General features: G+C 40.6%; 1 protein-coding gene across 2 annotated transcripts in view; it reads right to left on the bottom strand.

Moving 5' to 3' along the window:
* Window positions 1–15,378, bottom strand: part of ROBO2 (roundabout guidance receptor 2) — a 1,509,143-nt gene extending 1,493,765 nt beyond the window's left edge. Inside the window, exon 1 of one of the 2 annotated variants that reach the window (XM_074971504.1) lies at window positions 15,215–15,378. The gene's annotated coding sequence lies outside the window, so the exon portion shown is untranslated. Of the gene's footprint in view, window positions 1–15,039; window positions 15,091–15,214 lie in introns of those variants that run through there. The other variant, XM_074971513.1, reaches the window with a different exon arrangement.
* Window positions 15,379–19,414: the final 4,036 nt, after the last annotated feature.

The raw sequence follows: 19,414 nt of genomic DNA, 5'->3' as shown, positions 1-19,414 counted from the left end.
TAGGCACGTGGCCAATAAACTAGATATGTGAGTATGCTGCATATTTATGTGTCTTTTATACTTTGTTGTAACATTTATTGTAGATTCTTTTGAATTTCCATTCTATTGTTCTCTATCTTTATCATTTAAATCTAATTATATTGAATAGGGAGAGCTAAGAGTGATTTCATACCATAATTGCCTTCTCATGAAAGCACGAAAGAAATGGGCCCAAAGGGGCTTAGACACCTAAATTCCTACAAGGATGCCACTGAACCCTCAAGGTGCCTAAACCCATTGGTCACCTACATTTCTGCTGTAAAAGTTTCCCAGGCATCTCTGTTTCTGCCTCGGGAAATAGGCATATGAGGCAGCAGTGCACATCTCATGCCTCAGCCCCAGCACAATCCTCAAACCAGATGGAGACAAGCATTCCCCTGCCTATTTTGCTTATTGGGCCTGATCCTGTAGGCATGCTCTGAGCATATCTAACCACACAAAATAGTCAAGAGCTGGCCTCCCTTGTCTTTAGCCTGGTGTTTCACATATTCACCCAAGATACAAAAGACCTTGGTTCATTTCCCCCCTCTACCCGTAGGGGTTCTCCTACTTCTCTGATAAGTTCCCTAACCGTTGGACTATGTGATACTCTAAAAGGAAGTAGAGTAGCAGCCGGGTTAGTCTGTATCCACAAAAAGAAAAAGGAGTACTTGAGGCATTTTCCACTGAATGCATCTGATGAAGTGAGCTGTAGCTCACAAAAGCTTATGCTCAAATAAATTTGTTAGTCTCTAAGGTGCCACAAGTACTCCTTTTCTTTCTAATAGGAAGCTCTTTCCAACACTCTTGTTGAAGCCATTCCGCTTTGTATTCAATAGTTAAATATTAATTGGGCAGTAAAAGCGTGTGTGACTCTACAGTCCAGGGTTTAGGGCACTTACTTACCTGAGTGGTGGAGGAACCCTATTCAAATCCATTCTCCCTATCAGGCAGAGGATAGAATTAAACTGGGATCTGCAACATCATGGGTGAATTCCCTCCTCCGTGGGCTAAAAGGTTATAAGAGTGGGGACACTTTTACCCACCCACCACCAGCTGTTTTGTGTGGTGTTATACAGCTGATTAAGCCATTCTTATAAGGAACAGCATAGGCATATAAGCCATTGGACTATAGTGGATGGGTTCCCAGCTGTGGATCACAAACAAAGATAGGCACCTGCCTCCAGCTCAGACCTCGATGCCAAACTATGAGAGGGGGCAGAGCTCAGATACAGTCATCTCATAGGCATCTCCCATTGTCTAGCTTAGGCAGCTCCCCACCTAGCATACTTGCTTTTGGTAGATCCCATTCTAAGGAATCTCTCAACATTTATTATATAGGGAGCATAGGCACCTAAGCCAGGCTTTATGGATTCCAGTGATTTTCTAGGCACCTACAAATTAGGCACTACAAAATCTAAGTCCTTTTGTGGATCCAGGCCACAAATCCTACATTACAATCTAATGCACCACTAATATTCACAAACAAGGATAATACCCTTCCCTGTCTCACTGGGGTGCAGAGGGAAGTTTGGACAGGCCAGCATGGGGTAGCCAGCACCTAGAGGAGGGGGAGGAGAACACATGCACAAACATGCTAGAACCAAGCCCCTCCTTCTGCTTCAAACTGCATGTGGGAGTGGGCCTGCAGGAGGGGCTTCTATTCCTCCCATTGGCAAGCCAGGGAGGGATTAGGGGAATTGATTCATTTTTACCCATCTTTTAGTTTAAAGCCTTCCAAGGAAGCTGGGGCCATGCTGAGATTGCTGTCCTGCCCTCCTTCCCTGTATTTGAGGTAGAACTGGAAGAGAACTGGAGAGGTCATCTAGTTCAGTGTTTCTCAGCCTTTTGATACCAGGGACCAGTTTGTTGACTTCCTAAACTGTGTCAGGGAGATCTCAGGGAGTGGTGCCCATCCACAGACTGGTCATTGAGAAACTCTGATCTAGTTCGTGGTACACAGAGCTGCATTTCCAGGATCCTGTGGGTCTGACCAATCACCTGTTCTCAGTATCAAGAAGGATTTTTTCCCCCATTGGGCCATATTAGCAGGGTCAGAAGGGATTTTTGCTTTCCTTGGAGCATTGTGGAAGCCATCTTAGATTAAAAGGAGTGAGACCTGGAATTCCAATTTTAGGAGGTAATGTACGAATGTTTAGTTCATGGTAACTTACGACCTGTGTCCAGTACAGATAAAGGCTAAAAGGGTCAGCTCCCAGACATGGCAGGGAGAACTTTGGCCTGTAAGCAAAAGAGGAGAGCTGAAGTCTTCACAGAGCAAAGTCCCCCTTGGTATCCTTTATCCCCTTCATGGTGGGGTAGGGCAAGAGGATTCAGAAGTGAGCCAAGTTCTAAGGATTAGGCTGAAGATCTACAATGAGTTATTGATTATATAGTGGGAGCTCTGTAACCCCATACTAGACCCAATTAAATACAATACACCCTCACTATAATGCCCTTCATTATTATCAACTTTTTGCTATAATGAACCCAGTCCATGGATCCTAACTACAGTACAGTACTGTAAAAAAAAAATCACACATATGCACAATTTTTATCCAGCATCACAGGTTGAGCCCTCAGGCAGAAACTGAGGAGTGGGCCCCCACCCCACCTCCTGCCACCCAGGATCAAGCCAAAGCCACAGCCCCACCAGTGTGAGGGGCTGATGGCCCAGAGCCCCAGCCCCACCAGTACCGGGGGCTGACAACTCTGCCATCCGAGGCTGAAGTTACAAAGATCACACACAAAAAAAAATTAAAAAAAAAAAAATCACAGAATCGGTGACTACCATGACCAACTCCTAGCTTTATTTTTATTATTAATAATTAATTAAAAGCCTTTATCCAAGGCAACTTAATTAACTTACTCCAGAAGTTTATTGTTGTTTTTTATTGTCCTTTTGCTATAACAAACCCCTGGCTCTAACCAACAAAAGGCTTGGATCCCAAGAGGTTTCTTAAAGCAAGGCTGCACGTACCTGGTATGTGAGAGAAGGAAAGTGGATAAAAACAGGGAGGCGGGCTAAGTTAATAAAGTCATAGCTTGTGTCTGGCTTACATTTGCCTGTGAATCCTGATTAACAGGTGGTTGAAAAAAAGAAAATTCAAATGATATTTATAGTAAGCAAGATATAACTAAATATAAACAGATAACCTTTGTGGATAAATAGCTACCTGGTCACTCCAAGAACCTGAACAACATCTCTAGACCTTCCTGTAGGACCCCCAACACGGTTCCTGGACTGCTATCCCTATTAAAATCTGAGGTCACATCCTCTGGTGCAGATTGCTGCACCAGGTAGTGATATTAATTCTCATGACTAGAAACTGCAAATCACGCAAGCAAAATCCCCATCTGTGTTTGGTGACAGATTCTGTATTCTGCACTGTGGGAGTTACTTGTATCCTGATTCAGAAAACATAAAGCCATCTCCCTCCTGAGTAGCCTCTTTTAAGCCCTTCATATTTGAAATTTGCATCTATGCATAGTACAGGAAAGGCATATTATTGAACCACAATAGAAGCAGGGTAATTCTACCATAGAAAGAAAAAAGTCAATATTCAACACACTGTTAAATTTAACACACTAAACTGGTGAGAAAGAATCTCTAAGTCACAGGTTCAGAACAGATTTTGCCTTGTACCCTTTGTCCTTTAAAACTCCCAGCAATCTGTTCTACTGGTCAGTAGCTGTCAGGAAGTGGCAGCCACCAAAATTTGCCATCCAAGTGGATCCTCCTCTAAACGGTATTCACAAACAGGATTTTCTGTCACATATCAGGGCTGTGCAGCATTACCCAAGTCGTCCAAAAATAATGTACTGTTTAAAAAAAATCAGAATCAGATCTTCAAAAGATTTTGAAGGTTATAATCAGAAAACATTGATGCCTGAGGGAATGTCAATGTTAGACTAAGACTTTTGCAAGCACACAATACAAATTCTAAAATGAAGGAAGATTCCGTCCCCAAAACTTTAAAAAATAATTATCTGAATTAAAAATATTACTTCGGTGTTGATTTTGACTTTGCCTCGCAAGAGATTTATCTCACTGATTTTTTTATTTGTATTTTTGCTTCCCTCCTTTTAGTGCATGACCAGATGAAAGATATTGCAATTTGAGGTCCTGATCCTCCAGTGAACTCTCTGGGGGAGCAGGTATTTACCCATGAAGAGCTCATTGCAAGGTCAAGACCTTTTTTACCATACGTACCAACAGTAATGCTAAGGTTCTTCTGATTTAAACCCACAAAAGCAAGGCAAGTTTGGCTTGACCATCCCTTTTTCACTGCATTGTGCTTTTATTGCCATTACAGCAGGATTCCAAGCCAAAGCATCCAATTGTTTTAATTTTGGTAGTGATGGTGGTTGTTATGGACTCAAGGCAGATCCTTAACACAAATAAATGAAATTTTCTGTAGTGAAATTCCATATGTCATTTTAAATTTCCCAGTTAGCATATGGAACTTAACTGAATGGGTCCTTGTACGTAACTTGTGCCCTTTAGAAAGCCACATCAGTCACTTTGGGCACAGTTGTAACCATAGTTGTGTACACATACTGGTAAGAGAGCATCTGGTATCTCCTTACTACCCCGCACTAGGAATACCATAGTGGATCACAGCACAAGAGGGACAGTAGCCTTCATGGAACCACTATTCCAGTGTTCACATAGGTGAGTATGGAGTGGATCAGCAGGATGGCATCCAGTGCAGTTGCACTTGGTATTCAGCATGCATAGATCACTCTCCTAGAGGGAACTCTCTGAATCATGATGCTTAGGGAAAAGCTTATGGTGAAACTACAGTCTAGTCCTCTGTAGTTTGTACTGGTTCTCTCAGAGTTAAATAGGTCAGCCATAAAATTATATATAGTAATTACAAACTTTCAAAAACACATTTAACTGTGATTAAGAACATCACTTAGTAATTAATGATTATTAAACAATATGTTCAATGATTAATGCAGTTATTTACTAGGGGCTAAAATCTGCTCCAAGAACCTTGCAGAATTCAAGTAGTCACTGATTCTTCTATACTCTCCAAATTTAAATGTGACATAAAAATGCAAAGTTGCCAGACTTCCTTATTTCTGTGATTACAATTGGCTCTTTAACATTAGATTGTTTACAGATGTAAATGAAATAATAGATTGATATATGAAACAAAAAAACCTACAGCTATAAGATAGCTACTGTACTAGTGATATCTGCACAAAGGCCAACTTATTTCAAAATAGGTGTCTAAATATTTTTATTTCTTCAGAGATTTAAAACCAAAAAGGACACATTTCAGACACACTAGGCACCTACAACACTTAGTTAAAATAAAAATTAACATGAAATAAAGAAACCCACCTATACTATAGATATCCCAAATATATATTTGGGAACCTAAAATTGGGCATCTAGCTGTGAACATTTTGAACATTCATGGTTTCAAGCTTTTCTCCAACAACCATGATGGCCAGAAACTGACTTTTGACAGCTGAGCTTCTCATGTATCCCATGAATCCAAGTCCTGGGGGTTTAAGAAAAATACCAAGTATCTCAAGACTCATGATAAAATAGCAAGAGTTGGCTACACAAAGTTAGATATGTCCATTTTGGGGGAGAGAATGAAAATAAAACATGGTTGATTGTCAACAACAAATGTATAGAACTCCATCTTTCCTTTAAAAAAAAACAAAAATAAAAAAAACCCACAACACTCATACGTGACTAACATACCACAAACTACAACACCATGTATTGGTTACATTTGTAATAACCAGCTGTGAAAAACTCAGATTTTTGCAACCATTTGCTTGCAAAACTTTTCTCTTTAGAAACATGCATTTAGTTTTGAATTTCAGATTTAAAATAAATCTCACAATGGCTAACTTTTGAATTAAAAGTTTCTTACAGCAAACTATAAGCTTTCTTCCTATCACTGAAAACTTGTTCCAAGTTCATTCAAAGTATTTGTAAACCTTGCTGGATCTGCCCAGTGCTTCAGTTTTGTAGCAAGACCAAAAACAACTGGTGTTTTATCTGCTTGCAGCTTTAATTCTACAAGTTTTGCACTCCTCTGATTTTTTTGGCCTAAGCATGTTACTGACAGGAGAAAAAACAAAAGCAAGGAGTAAATTAAAGTGTGACCAGTAAGCTTGGGTTCCCTAAGTGCAATCATTCACACAATCTATTTTTGCATTAATAGTTCAAAATCAATATAATCAACTCCTGGTGTGTAAAACCATTTGTTTTGTTTTAATCTGGTATCTCATACAGCAAGAGAAAGTTATGATGCATTAAGAAATCTCAGACAACTGACTGCTGTCAATACAATATGAAGAATGAAGAGTGAGTAGAGGAATAATACATTTTTCATGAACTGTTGGTCACTCTGAACAAGTAAATGGTGCCTACAAGGGAGAAAATGTGAGCACTGAAATTCTTGAAGTTGGTGAGTGATAATAATGGTTCCATATGCTGTAAATCAATCACAATTATCAGAGAACTTGGATACTTATTTTGGGGTTTTCATGTATTATCTTTATGATGATTAATAGGAGTGCCATGCTAACATATCTGAAATAGGAGGCCATCACACAGAAAAAGTTGTGTTGAATTACATTCCTATGTTTAAAACTATCACTCTGCAAACACTTGATAAAATATTTGAAGGTTAGACATGAAGTCTTGAAAATACTTTTGGACATTGCCTACATCAGTACAGAATTTGGCACTGGATTTTTTTCAGAACATGTAGTTTGTCTAAAGCAGTGTGAAAATGACTTGGCCTAAAAATATGATATAAGGAAGGAATGATGCACAAATACATCTGCTTCAAAATATTTTAATATTAGCCTCATGAGATGTAGAAATACCTACAAAATCAATTAGGTGTCCAGTTTAACATGGTATCCAGTGATTTATGAAGAAATGTCTTAATCACAAAATAATCCACACATTTGTCAGATGTAGTGTCTCTCTGCAACTTTGTTTGGAATAACTGAGAACACCTGACCCCACGTGCTGTGACAATGCCATTATTTCAACACAAAGATATGATTATTCTAGATGTTAGCACAGTACGTAATATTTATAGCACAACTATCTCTTATGCTCGCCCTTCATTCCCAACTACTATTTGGAGAGGTTCTCTTCACCTCCTCTGTCCCACCAATCACACTCCTGACTGCTTGAAGGGACAGCTTCTGTCCATTTGCTAAGATGTCCCTTGCAGTGCCTCATGTGTATTACACAATGCAGAGAATGTGTTTGTGACCATTCTTCCACTTGATGTCATTGTGACCAGATATAGCAAGGAATTCTCCAGTCAAATTTGTAGATTGGATAAGAGATGTATGCTCTGCTGTGAAGAGTTGTATGCAGTGAAGAGGTGGAAGTTGTTATATACCTCTGTACCATGAAAACAGGAATCCATCAAAACTTGGCACTAACAAGACACACTCTAAACTTAGCCACCTAACAACTTGCTTTATATATCACATTCCTCATCCTAGAGGAGCTGTAACATGGAAAATAAGAATAGGTTAGGAGAAAACAACACACACACCCCCACACACACAGGAAAAAAAAAATCAAGAGATGAGTAAACACACAATTACAGAATAGGATGAGGAGTTTCAATTAAAATGTACCCAAACACACACACAAAAACCAAACATACAAACAAAACAAAAATATTGAAAAGTAAGTTTTCTTACATTACCTTCTAATAGAAACACAAATGAAGGGGGGGGTCAACAAAAATAATAAAAATAAGACATTTGGTCAACATTATGGTTTTTATGCTTTGGTTTAACATTGTGTCTCTTTCCCCTACTCTTTTTTCTGTGTTTTATTATTGATAAATTCCCCAATCCTACAACTGATTGCATACTGGCTGTGATGTCACAGATAACAGACGCATACTTTAAAAAAAAAAAAGTACATGCTATGAGGTGCTCCTGAACTATGCTAAAGTATTTTGATGGTACCTGTGGAGGTCAGGTGTCTTGTTCTCAGCCCATCTCTGGTACAAAAAGTTAATTTTATTAACTTCAGTAAAACATGCAGGCCTGATTCTCAGTTGCCACATCATATTCTGGCACATTCAGGGCCTGTCCGGCCTCTGGTGTAAATCAGAGAAGCCTCAGGGTTCATAGCTTCCAAGACCAGAAGGGACCACTGGGATCATCTAGTCTGACCTCCTGTATAACACAGGTCATAGAACTTCCACAAAATAATTCCTAGAGCAGATCTTTTAGAAAAACATCCAATCTTGATTTTAAAAATGGTCAGTGATGGAGAATTCACCACTTATCTTAATAAATTGAGTCAATGGCCAATTATTCTTTTAAAAAATTGTGCCTTATTTCCAGTCTGAAATTTTCTAGCTTCAACATCCAGCCATTTGATTATGTTATACCTTTCTCTATTACACTGAAGAGCACATTAATAATTATGTGTTCCCTGTGTAGGAGCTTATAGACTGTAATTAAGTCACCCCTTAACCTTCTCTTTGTTAGACTCAATAGATCGAGCTCCTTGAGTCCCTCACTATAAGGCGTGATTTCTAATCCGTTAATCATTCTTATAGCTCCTGTCTCTAATTTATCAACATTCTACTTGAATTGTGGGCTCCAGATCTGAACAGTATTTCAATGATTACAAAAAAATGTACTTGTTGCAAATATGAGCTACAATAACTTCTATACTCCTTCTTGAGATTCCCCTGTTTATGCATCCAAGGATCCAAAAGAGCATTAGCTCTTTTAGCAACAGGGTTGCACTGGAGCTTATGTTCAGCTGATTATTCACCATGACCCCCCACATATTTTTCAGAGTTATTGCTTTCAAGGATAGAGTTCCCTATAGTGTAGCTGTTCTCCACTTCTTGAGTCCACAAAGAAGAAGAGCACAAGTTAGAGCAACCTTAGAAAGCAAAGGTGACAATTTTTAAAAAGAGTAAATGGGATGACCTGGGTAATTATATCCCTGTCAGCCTGACATCAATCTGGACAAGATAATGAAAATAGATCCTGTCAAACTAATATGATATTTTGATGCTATTACAAGGTTGGTTGATAAAGGTAATAGCATTGACATAATATATTTATACTTCAGTAAGGTGTTTGACTTGATACCACACAACATTTTAATTAAAAAACTAGAATATCCCTGCAGGGATCCCTTCTTGGTACATTACTTAACACCTTTATCAATAATCTGGAAGAAAACAAAATCATCACTGATAAAGTCTACAGATAACACAAAAATTAGACTGGTAAATATTGAAGAGCACAAGTCACTGATTCAGAGCAATCGAGACCAGTGATGGGCAACCTGCAGCCCATGGGCCACATGCGGCCCATCAGAGTAGTCTATTCACGGGCTGCAGGTTGCCCACCACTGATCTTGATTGCTTGGTAAACTGGGTGCAAGCAGACAAGATGCATTTTAATATGACTAAATGTAAAATATATATATCAAGGAACGAAGAATGTAGGCCATACTTGCAAGATGGGAGATTCTATCCTTGGAAGCAGTGTCTCGGAAAAAGATTTGGAGGCCATGGTAGATGATCAACTGAACATGAGCTCCCAATGCAATACTGTGGTCAAAAGAACTGATGAGATCCTGGGATGCATAAACAGGGGAATCTCGAGTAAGAATAGAAAAGTAATTTCACCTCTGTATTTACAAGTGGTACAGTTGTACAGTTACAAGTTGTAACTACTGAATTACTTTGAAATACTGTGTCCAATTCTGTCTGGTGCTGACAGTTCCAAAAGGATGCTGAAAAATTGGAAATGGTAGAGAGAAGAGTAACCAGAATAATTAAAGGACTAGAAAACATCTTATAGTGATAGACTCAAGGAGCTCAAGCTATTGAGCTTAACAAAGAGAAGGTTAAGAAGTGACTTCATCACAGCTTAAAAGGACCAATATGGGGAACAGACATCTGACAATGGGCTCTTCAATATAGCAAAGAAAGGTATAACACCATCCAATAGCTGGAAGCTGAAGATAGACAAATTCATTCTGAAAAAAGGCATATTTTTTAAACCATTAATGTAATCAACCATTGGACCAGCTTGCCAACGGGTGTGCTGGATTCTCCATTATTGGCAATTTCAAAACCAAGATTGGATATGCTCTAGGAACTATTTTGGGGAAATTCTAAGGCCTGTGTTATACAGGAAGTCAGAGTAGATCTTCATAATGGGTCCCTTCCAGCCTTGGGATCTTTGAATCACTGGAGTTTAAAAGCAGGGTGTGTCCAGAGCTCTTTCACCAGTACTACACTGGCTGGGGAGTCTCTCTGCATTGTCAAGGAGCTGTTTCCACCCACTTTGAGTCCTCTTTATGCTGCCAGAGCTATATAAAGGGCCTTAGTATAACTGAGAATCAGACCTATAGTATTCTATGTAGGTACTATTGTACAAACTGCATGATATTTTTTAAACATGCAAACATCTTTTTTGAGGAAAAAGTAGACTTTCTATCATTCGTACACACAAATCCAGAAAACAAAATATATAGCATATACAACAGTGCCATTTAAAAAATAAAGAACCAACAACATAATCTATCTGCAGATATATAGATTTTTACTTCCTTCTGAAATTTGACCAATTGCAGGAACTAATTAGCTATTTTCCTGAAAAAAATTATGGATTTAAAGGTCAGTCTCACTAGTGTGATCAGACAACGTTAATTTACACTTTTCTTAATGGTTTCTTTCTGACAGATGAGGGAGTAAGAAGGATAATGCTCTCTTCACAACAACCACTAAAACACATCACTTTATTTTACAACATAATTTAAAGAAAAATGAGGGAGAAACATAGGGCAGCAAAAATTAATTTGCAGTAAATCAATCAAAATGGCATTTCACACTAAATAATGGTTTTGATAACAGAAAAGGAATTCTTAAGATGACACAGTCCTCCAATTTACAACACAGAAAAAAGTATGGTTTTAAAAAAATAGGACAACAAATAAGAATTGTTTTATTGCTACATTTGCTTGAGAAGGGTAATTAATACTCTTTGAATGACAATCTAATTTTGAAACATATTTGCTACAAAACATAACCATGACATACGCTCTATGTAAATTGTATCTTTAAAATCCTGCAGTGCTATTGTTTCCATTATAACCAGATAAGAGTGATAATGCAACATTTGGAAATTTCAGAACTGGATATAAGCGAACATAATTTTGTATTGGCATGACCTTGGAATAGCATCTGAGTCAGAAAAGCATAGGTAAGTTAGGTAGGTCATCCCGAACACATGCCAATAAAAACTTTAGACCACTTCACTATGTTTTCTGAATATTTAACAGAAAAGTGAAAAGTGTTATGGAAATAGTTTAGTGTGTTTCAATATTTTATTGACTACCTTTATACCCCTCGGTCAATATGGACTGACTCCCCAGAATTCAGCTGTCTGGGCCTGTTGGGGGTAAGAAACACGATAGCTAATAAATTTGAGAAACTTCTAAAAATTGCTTTAAATAACGTTTTGCTGCATAACAATATCATGATGTAAAGGAGAGATCTTTTATGATCTACCAGGGCTAAAAACATCTAATTCAGAGATGATTCTTGACATTTTGGAGGTATAAAGTTCCCATTTCTGACTATGATGAGCTGTGAGACATGAAATCTTCAACCTATCATTGGTCCATAACTTCATATTGCCTAATCTAGGCCCTGGCCACATTTTTAGAAGAGGATGGGGAAAGCAAAGGTTTCTATGGCTGTTTGTTTGGGTTTTATTCGGTTGGGTTTTGTTTCTTTCTTTTAAAAGATAAAATAAAACCAAAAAGCAGAAGATCAAAGAGACTAACTACAAACTGTGATCACACTCAGAAAAACACATCATTAAATATGTAGGATCCTGTTGTTTCCCAGGTGTAGACACAATCTCCGGCCTCCCACAATAGTATTTCACAAGGGACCCTTACACTCTCCTTGTCATTTTCAGCTCCCACTGTAACAGGCATTCAACCTTCAAAGTCTTAAGGGAAAGCCCTAGAGCTGAGAGTTTTCTTCAGCTTTTTCAGGGAGTTGAACCATGGATAAAGGTTTAGTCTCATGTCAATTCCCTAAGATCATTCAGATCAGCTACTTCACAGAACAATCTGAATCTTCTAAGGGAACTGACATCAGACAAAGCCTTTTTCCACTGCTCAGTTCACTGAGAAAGAAAAACACCAGTTCAAAGTACTCTCTAAACAAAAACCTAGCCTTCCAATTTTTCAGTTATGTTAGGAAAATTTCAATTGCCAGTCATGGAAGAATATGAGGACCTCTCACCTTTGAAAAGCTGTATTTGTTTCAGCATCACAAAGAGGTCAATGAACGACCAGAGGAAGGAGCAATACCACATATAAGACTTGAACCTCCGAAAGGCCACCAATTAAATCTAACCTTGCCTGATTGTTATGTCACATTTTGATGAATTTGGCTCAATATGATAAAACAAATCCACACTTTCAACCAATTGAATTCTTTTTTCCCCTCAACATTCATTCATATAACTTGCTATAGACTAAGTTTTCCAAATGAATTTGATGTATTCAATACATATTTTAGTACTAAGGGGCCAAATTCTGTTCTGTGTTAATCTGGAGTAGCTCTAGTGACTTAAATAGAGATACTCTAGGTTTATGCTGATGATATAGAGCAAATTTTCTCCCAAAGAGTTACTTAAACAATATTGGAGTAATATGCCAATTCTGCACAGTAATACTGAAATTCGCACCTATGCAACGAAGCAGCACAAAGCCTGTGCACCATTGAAGTCCCACTTAAACCTTATTTTGAGGTCTTAAGTGATACATTGGCCATGTGCCAGTCCTCTGCATAGGGACAAATGTTACCTCGAGAGTGAAAAGAAGCATTTATACATATGGCTGTAGATTTCTTATCTGACAAGATCATTGTCTTGTTTTCCACTTAACAGTGCCAAAACTAAATTGCATATGAGCCAATAGTCTTACCAGATAAGAGATATCTACAGCCAAATATATAGTATAAATGTTAAAGATTTGTGTATATGTATAATTTTTAATCAACAAATTCCATTTGCATTTACATAAAAGTTCTTATTTCCCAAGCTTACTTTGTGCAGCAACTACCCTAGTAATACAACCACCTGTACATTTGTCATCACTGTTTCTGTAATAGTGTATAAAGAGAATTATGTAACATCCTATTCCCCAATGATGTGTTATAATTATCTAATAATAGTAATAAAGGAATGAAGGACCAAACAATCACCAACAACTTTTTAATTAATCCATCACATGTGCTGTAAATTCAAATCTGGAGTAATTGCCCAGTATCACATTCTTCACCCAGGAAAAAAGTCCCATTTCCTTTAATAAAGAAAATTCTTTAACTTTTAAAATAATGGGAAGATTCTCACCAAGTGAGTATTGTGAATGCTGCTCATCTGCTTTAGAATCAGTGAGGATCTGACCCAACATTTTAAAACAAAGAGGCTAATGCTGCAGTCCTGCCTTTTTTTAAAGTATCCAATAAGTAGTAATAATAAACTACATACTTGTGTGGAATCTTGAGTATAAATGTCCTTTCTTGCCCTTGCATTCTTCAGCTATACGTTTATATATATGAAAGCTGTTTCTCTTTTTGTCCTTTGAAAGAGTTAGTTGATCAATAGGAAAATTTTTGGCCAAAATCATGTACATTTAAAATGAAGGGCCTGCTGCTGTGTTAATAGCAGGTCAATAGCAAGACCTGAATATATATATATTTTGGTAAACGTGCATTTACAGTAGTACTATCAAAATTCTTTACTAGTATATTACTTTTCTCAACACTAATTACAATTCTGTTTTTACTACCTAACTTTTTCTTACCATTAGTATCAACATAATTGAACATTTTATGCTAGCCATGGCTTAATAAACTAGATCTGCTATTCCCAGCTTGCATGCTACACTCTAATACCTATTATGTGATCATCTGTTTTGTATATTGTAATCCATAACTTGAAATGCCACAGTTTGACACTTTTTTAAAAACCATGAAACTGTACCTAAACTAAGATAAATTAATAAAATCCCTGTATATTTTTAAACACCATCTCTTTATGAATTCTTTCATTAGTTTTGGTTTGGAAATTTAAGGGGACTACAGACTCGTCTGAAATGGAAACAAAATGCAGTTGTACACCAAAGAGGACAGAAATGTGTGTACGATTTTTTTAATCATTTCCCTCCAGCAACTTCTCCACCAGTTCCCTCATTGCATTCCGCAATCAGGTCTAAAGGCTCTGGACAGACGACAGCCTGACTATTCAAGAAAAATCCTGGACATTAAAATTTCCTTTCCCCTCCCCCGCAAAGCAGCCCCTGATGCCTTGCTATCACCCGAATGGCTTATCTTTCAAAGGGGGAAGTTTTGCAAGTTACCGGAGGGAAGGTAACAGTTTCGAGCAATGCACTAAGGGTAAAAGGGAGTGAGAGGGATAGCTCAGTGGTTTGAGCATTGGTCTGCTAAACCCAGCGTTGTGAGTTCAATCCTTAAGGGGGCTATTTAGGGATGGGGCAAAAATTGGGGGATAGGTCATGCTTTGAGGAAGGGGTCGGACTAGATGACTTCCTGAGGTCCCTTCCAACCCTGATATTCTACGAGAGCACCCTACAGCATCCAAACGAGATTGCCACATCTCAGAGGCTGGCTCAACTAATGCTCTCTCCTCCCTTCCAGGAGGCAGCGGGGGAGTCTTGAGCAATTGGCAACCTACAAGGCTGAGCAATCGGTTGCCTAAAACAGAAAAATTATTTTGCAAAAAGAAAAAAAAAAGTCCCCCCCCCCCCCCCCGCCCGCAAACCAACAAGCCCTGCCCCGGGCAGAACATCTCCAACATCTCCCAGGAGACCCCCCTCGCTCTCTCCTGCCCACCCGTGCCGGAGTGTTGCGCTGAGCGACCCTTAACTCGGCTCTCGGGGCCGCGGGGGCAGGGGTAGCAAAGGCATCGCCGATCGCCTCTCACCTTTCCGGGCGCTGCCTTCAAGTGCTTCAGCTCCATCGCCCTCCCCGCAGCCTCCCCGCACCCCCACCACACCTGCCACCCGCCCGCAGCGCACGTCCGCCGGCTGGCGGGCGCCCCCAGCCTGTCCCCCCGCGCGGGGCTGGGCTCCGTCCAACGCGCGCCCCCCAGGCCTCACCTCGGCTTGTCCGCCTGTCCCGGCCCCTCCAAGAGAGAGGGCGGGGGGTGAGAAGCGGGCGCTGCCGCCGCCGCCGCCGCTCCTGCTGCTGCCACCCGAGGGGAGGACAGGGGCGGCGCGGTCTGCGGGGCGCTGCCTTCCCGAGCAGGAGCCCGCCCCGCTCCAGCCAGACCCCGCCGCCCGCTTGCGGGGCTCCTGCCACTGCTCACCTGGGGGGGGGAGGGGGCCGGGCAGAGCAGGGGGTGCGCAGCCCCGCCAAGCCTGGCTGTCTGAGGGGAAGCCTCCCAGGCTGGAGATGCCTTTGAAAGTCCCTCCCGCCTCTTGGGAGGCAGGAGACCGCTTTGCCTTTCAGTGAGCGAATGGGAGACTCTACCCCCAGGTTTTGTGTGTGTGCGGGGGGGGGAGGGGTTATTAAGGAAATGCCCGGCATTCAGAAGGGGGCAGCTTGGGAGAGCCGCCTTCGTGCAGTAGCCTCCTCCCCTCTCCCACAGCAGCGCTGCTTTCTCCTGCCCGCCAAGGCGGCCAGCTCTGCAAGGACCTAGTCCGAGCAGGAGCAATCAGGCAGCCCCCCTGACCAGCTGTGCCGGAGAACTTTGGAAGGTGCCCGAACGCCCCAGGATGGTTTGCGCTGGGAGTTTGTCAATTAGCGAGATCCCAGCGTGTGCACAACTGGCTGCGCCGATTCTGCACATTCAGGAGCTGATTAGCCGGGAAATATTGTGAAATGATAGGAGGAAATTAGCGGTAATTTATTTCAGCTTGAAGTTTATATGGGGAAGTTTATTAGTGCAGCGTGCTGCCAGCTGGGGTAGCTGGCAGATCCGTCTGAAATTCAATGGTACTTACACTCACAGAGTACATCTTAAGTCAATCGTTCATTATACAATGCAGTTAGTGCAGTCTTAATGTCAGCCACTTTGTGGGGAGGGGGAGAGTATCAGTTTATATGGGCTTTGGACAGTGATAAAACTGAAGGGAGGGGTTAATTTTATTTAATGATCTCACTTAAGAAATCTTGCATAATAGATGTATTCGTGGAATTAAGGCTGAAAGTAACATCACTGAAACAGCCTTTCGTAAAGAAGCGAGAAAAAGCACCAACTTTTCAGCACCGGACAGCAACCATGTAAGACCCCAGCAAAATCAGGGCCCCTCGGGAATTACAAAATATTAAAGTAATAAAAAAAGAAACTTCTGAGCTGTGATGAGAAAATGTTATGGTTGATTGATAGACTTTTAAGGCCAGAAGGGACCCTTATGACTATATAGTCTGACCTCACACATAATACAGACCACAGACTCTCATCCTGTAATTTCTCCACCAGGTCCAGTCATAACTTCTGTTTGAACTAGAGCAGGCAGTGCTGTTGTAGCCCTGTGGGTCCCAAGATATTAGAAAGACAAGGCAAGTGAGGTAATATGTTTTAGTGGACCAACTTCTGTTGGTGAGAGAGACAAGCTTTAGAGCTACACAGAACTGTTTTTCAGGTCTGGAAAGGTACTCAGAGTGTCAGAGCTAAATGCAAGATTGAACTGATACTTTAGGTGGTTAGCACATATTTAAGGGTCCATACAAGGTGATGTGGCCCATTAACACCCCTGCAGTTACAGGACAAAAGAAGGGGTTAGTGGGTTACAGATTATAATAAACCATAAATCCAGTGTATTAAGATGGTGATTTTTAGTGTCTTTGAAAATTATGCATTTAAGTTCCCAGGCTTGTCTTTTGAAAGTGTTATGCAGCTTTCCTTTGAGGATGAGGACTGAGAGGTTGACTTTAGAGTGCGCGCTTTGTGAAAAGTGTTCACCCACAGGTGATGTGGTGTTTTTGCTTTTATCATTTCCCCATGTGAGTTCATTCAAGAGCGTAGTGATTGTCTGGTTTCACCCATACAGTTATTATGATGCACTAAATTATTTTTATTTAAATTGTTATGTAGTGCACTAAATGTCCCCAATAACAATTATGTGGATTTATTGTTTATTACAACAATCTGTAACCTTCTATCCCCCCAACCCCCTTTTGTCCTATGATTACAGGGTTCTTAATGGGCCACTTCACCTTGAATGATTCCTTACAATATGTGCTGACTACCTATGCTAAACTATTTGGGCATAAGCTTTCGTGGGCTAAACCCCACTTCATCAGATGCATGCAGTGGAAAACACAGTAGGAAGATATATAGATATAGATATAGATATATACAGAGAACATGAAAAAATGGCTTTTGCCATACCAACTCTAATGAGACTAATCAATTAAGGTGGGCTATTATCAGCAGGAGGAAAAAAACTTTTGTAGTGACAATCAGGATGGCCCATTTCAAACAGTTGTCAAGAAGGTGTGAGTAATAGTAGGGGGAAAAATTAGCATGGGGAAATAGTTTTTACTTTGTGTAATGACCCATCCACTTCCAGTCTTTATTCAAGCCTAATTTAATGGTGTCCAGTTTGCAAATTAATTCCAGTTTTGCAGTTTCTTGTTGGAGTCTGTTTTTGAAGTTTTTTTATTGAAGAATTGCAACTTTTAGGTCTGTAATTGAGTGACCAGGGAGGTTGAAGTGTTCTCCAACTGGTTTTTGAATGTTATAATTCTTGATGTCTGATTTGTGTCCATTTATTCTTTTGCATAGAGAATGTTCGTTTTGGCCAATGTACATGGCAAAGGGGCATTACTGGCACATGATGGCATATATCACATTGGTAGATGTGCAGGTGAACAAGCCTCTGATGGTGTGGCTGATGTGATTATGTCCTACGATGGTGTCCCTTGAATAGATATGTGGACACAGTTGGCAACAGGCTTTGTTGCAAGGATAGGTCCCTGGGTTGGTGTTTTTGTTGTGTGGTGTGTGGTTGCTGGTGAGTATTTGCTTCAGGTTGGGGGGCTGTCTGTAAGCAAGGACTGGCCTGGTTCCCAAGATCTGTGAGAGTGAGGGATCGTCCTTCAGGATAGTTTGTAGATCCTTGATGATGCGCTGGAGACGTTTTAGTTGGGGGCTGAAGGTGACAGCTAGTGGCGTTCTGTTACTTTCTTTGTTGGGCCTGTCCTGTAGTAGGTAACTTCTGGGTATTCTTCTGGCTCTGTCAATCTGTTTCTTCACTTCAGCAGGAGGGTACTGTAGTTGTAAGAATGCTTGATAGAGATCTTGTAGGTGTTTGTCTCTGTCTGAGGGGTTGGAGCAAATGCGGTTGTATCGTAGAGCTTGGCTGTAGACAATGGATCGTGTGGTGTGGTCTGGATGAAAGCTGGAGGCATGTAGGTAGGCATAGCAGTCAATAGGTTTCCGGTGTAGGGTGGTGTTTATGTGACCATTGCTTATTAGCACTGTAGTGTCCAGGAAGTGGATCTCTTGTGTGGACTGGTCCAGGCTGAGGTTGATGGTGGGATGGAAATTGTTGAAATCCTGGTGGAATTCCTCAAGGGCTTCTTTTCCATGGGTCCAGATGATGAAGATGTCATCAATGTAGCGCAAGTAGAGTAGGGGCATTAGGGGACGAGAGCTGAGGAAGCATTGTTCTAAGTCAGCCATAAAAATGTTGGCATACTGTGGGGCATAGGGGTACCCATAGCAGTGCTGCTGATTTGAAGGTAAACGCTGTCCCCAAATGTGAAATAGTTGTGGGTGAGGACAAAGTCACAAAGTTCAGCCACCAGGTTTGCTGTGACATTATCGGGGATACTGTTCCTGAGGGCTTGTAGTCCATCTTTGTGTGGAATGTTGGTGTAGAGGGCTTATGCCCAAATAAATTTGTTAGTCTCTGAGGGTATGTCTACACTATGAAATTAGATCAAATTTATAGAAGTTGGTTTTTTAGAAATCATTTTTATGTAGTCGATTGTGTGTGTCCCCACACAAAATGCTCTTAGTACATTAAGTGCATTAACTCGGCAGACTGCTTCCACAGTACAGAGGCTAGCGTCGACTTCCAGAGCATTGCACTGTGGGTAGCTATCCCACAGTTCCTGCAGTCTCCGCCGCCCACTGGAATTCTGGGTTGAGATCCGAACACCTAATGGGGCAAAAATATTGTCGCGGGTGGTTCTGGGTACATGTCATCAGGCCCTCCCTCCCTCTGTGAAAGCAATGGCTTTTTTCCTGAGTTACCTGGGCAGATGCCATACCACAGCAAGCATGGAGCCTGCTCAGCTCACTCTCGCCTTACATCTCCTGGGTGCTGGCAGATGCAGTACTGCAT

This window comes from Natator depressus, chromosome 1, assembly GCF_965152275.1.
Source record: "Natator depressus isolate rNatDep1 chromosome 1, rNatDep2.hap1, whole genome shotgun sequence".
In the NCBI taxonomy this organism is placed as follows: Eukaryota; Metazoa; Chordata; order Testudines; family Cheloniidae; genus Natator; species Natator depressus.
The sequence above is the reverse complement of the archived record's forward strand: the minus strand, read 5'-3'. Positions and strand labels throughout refer to the sequence as shown.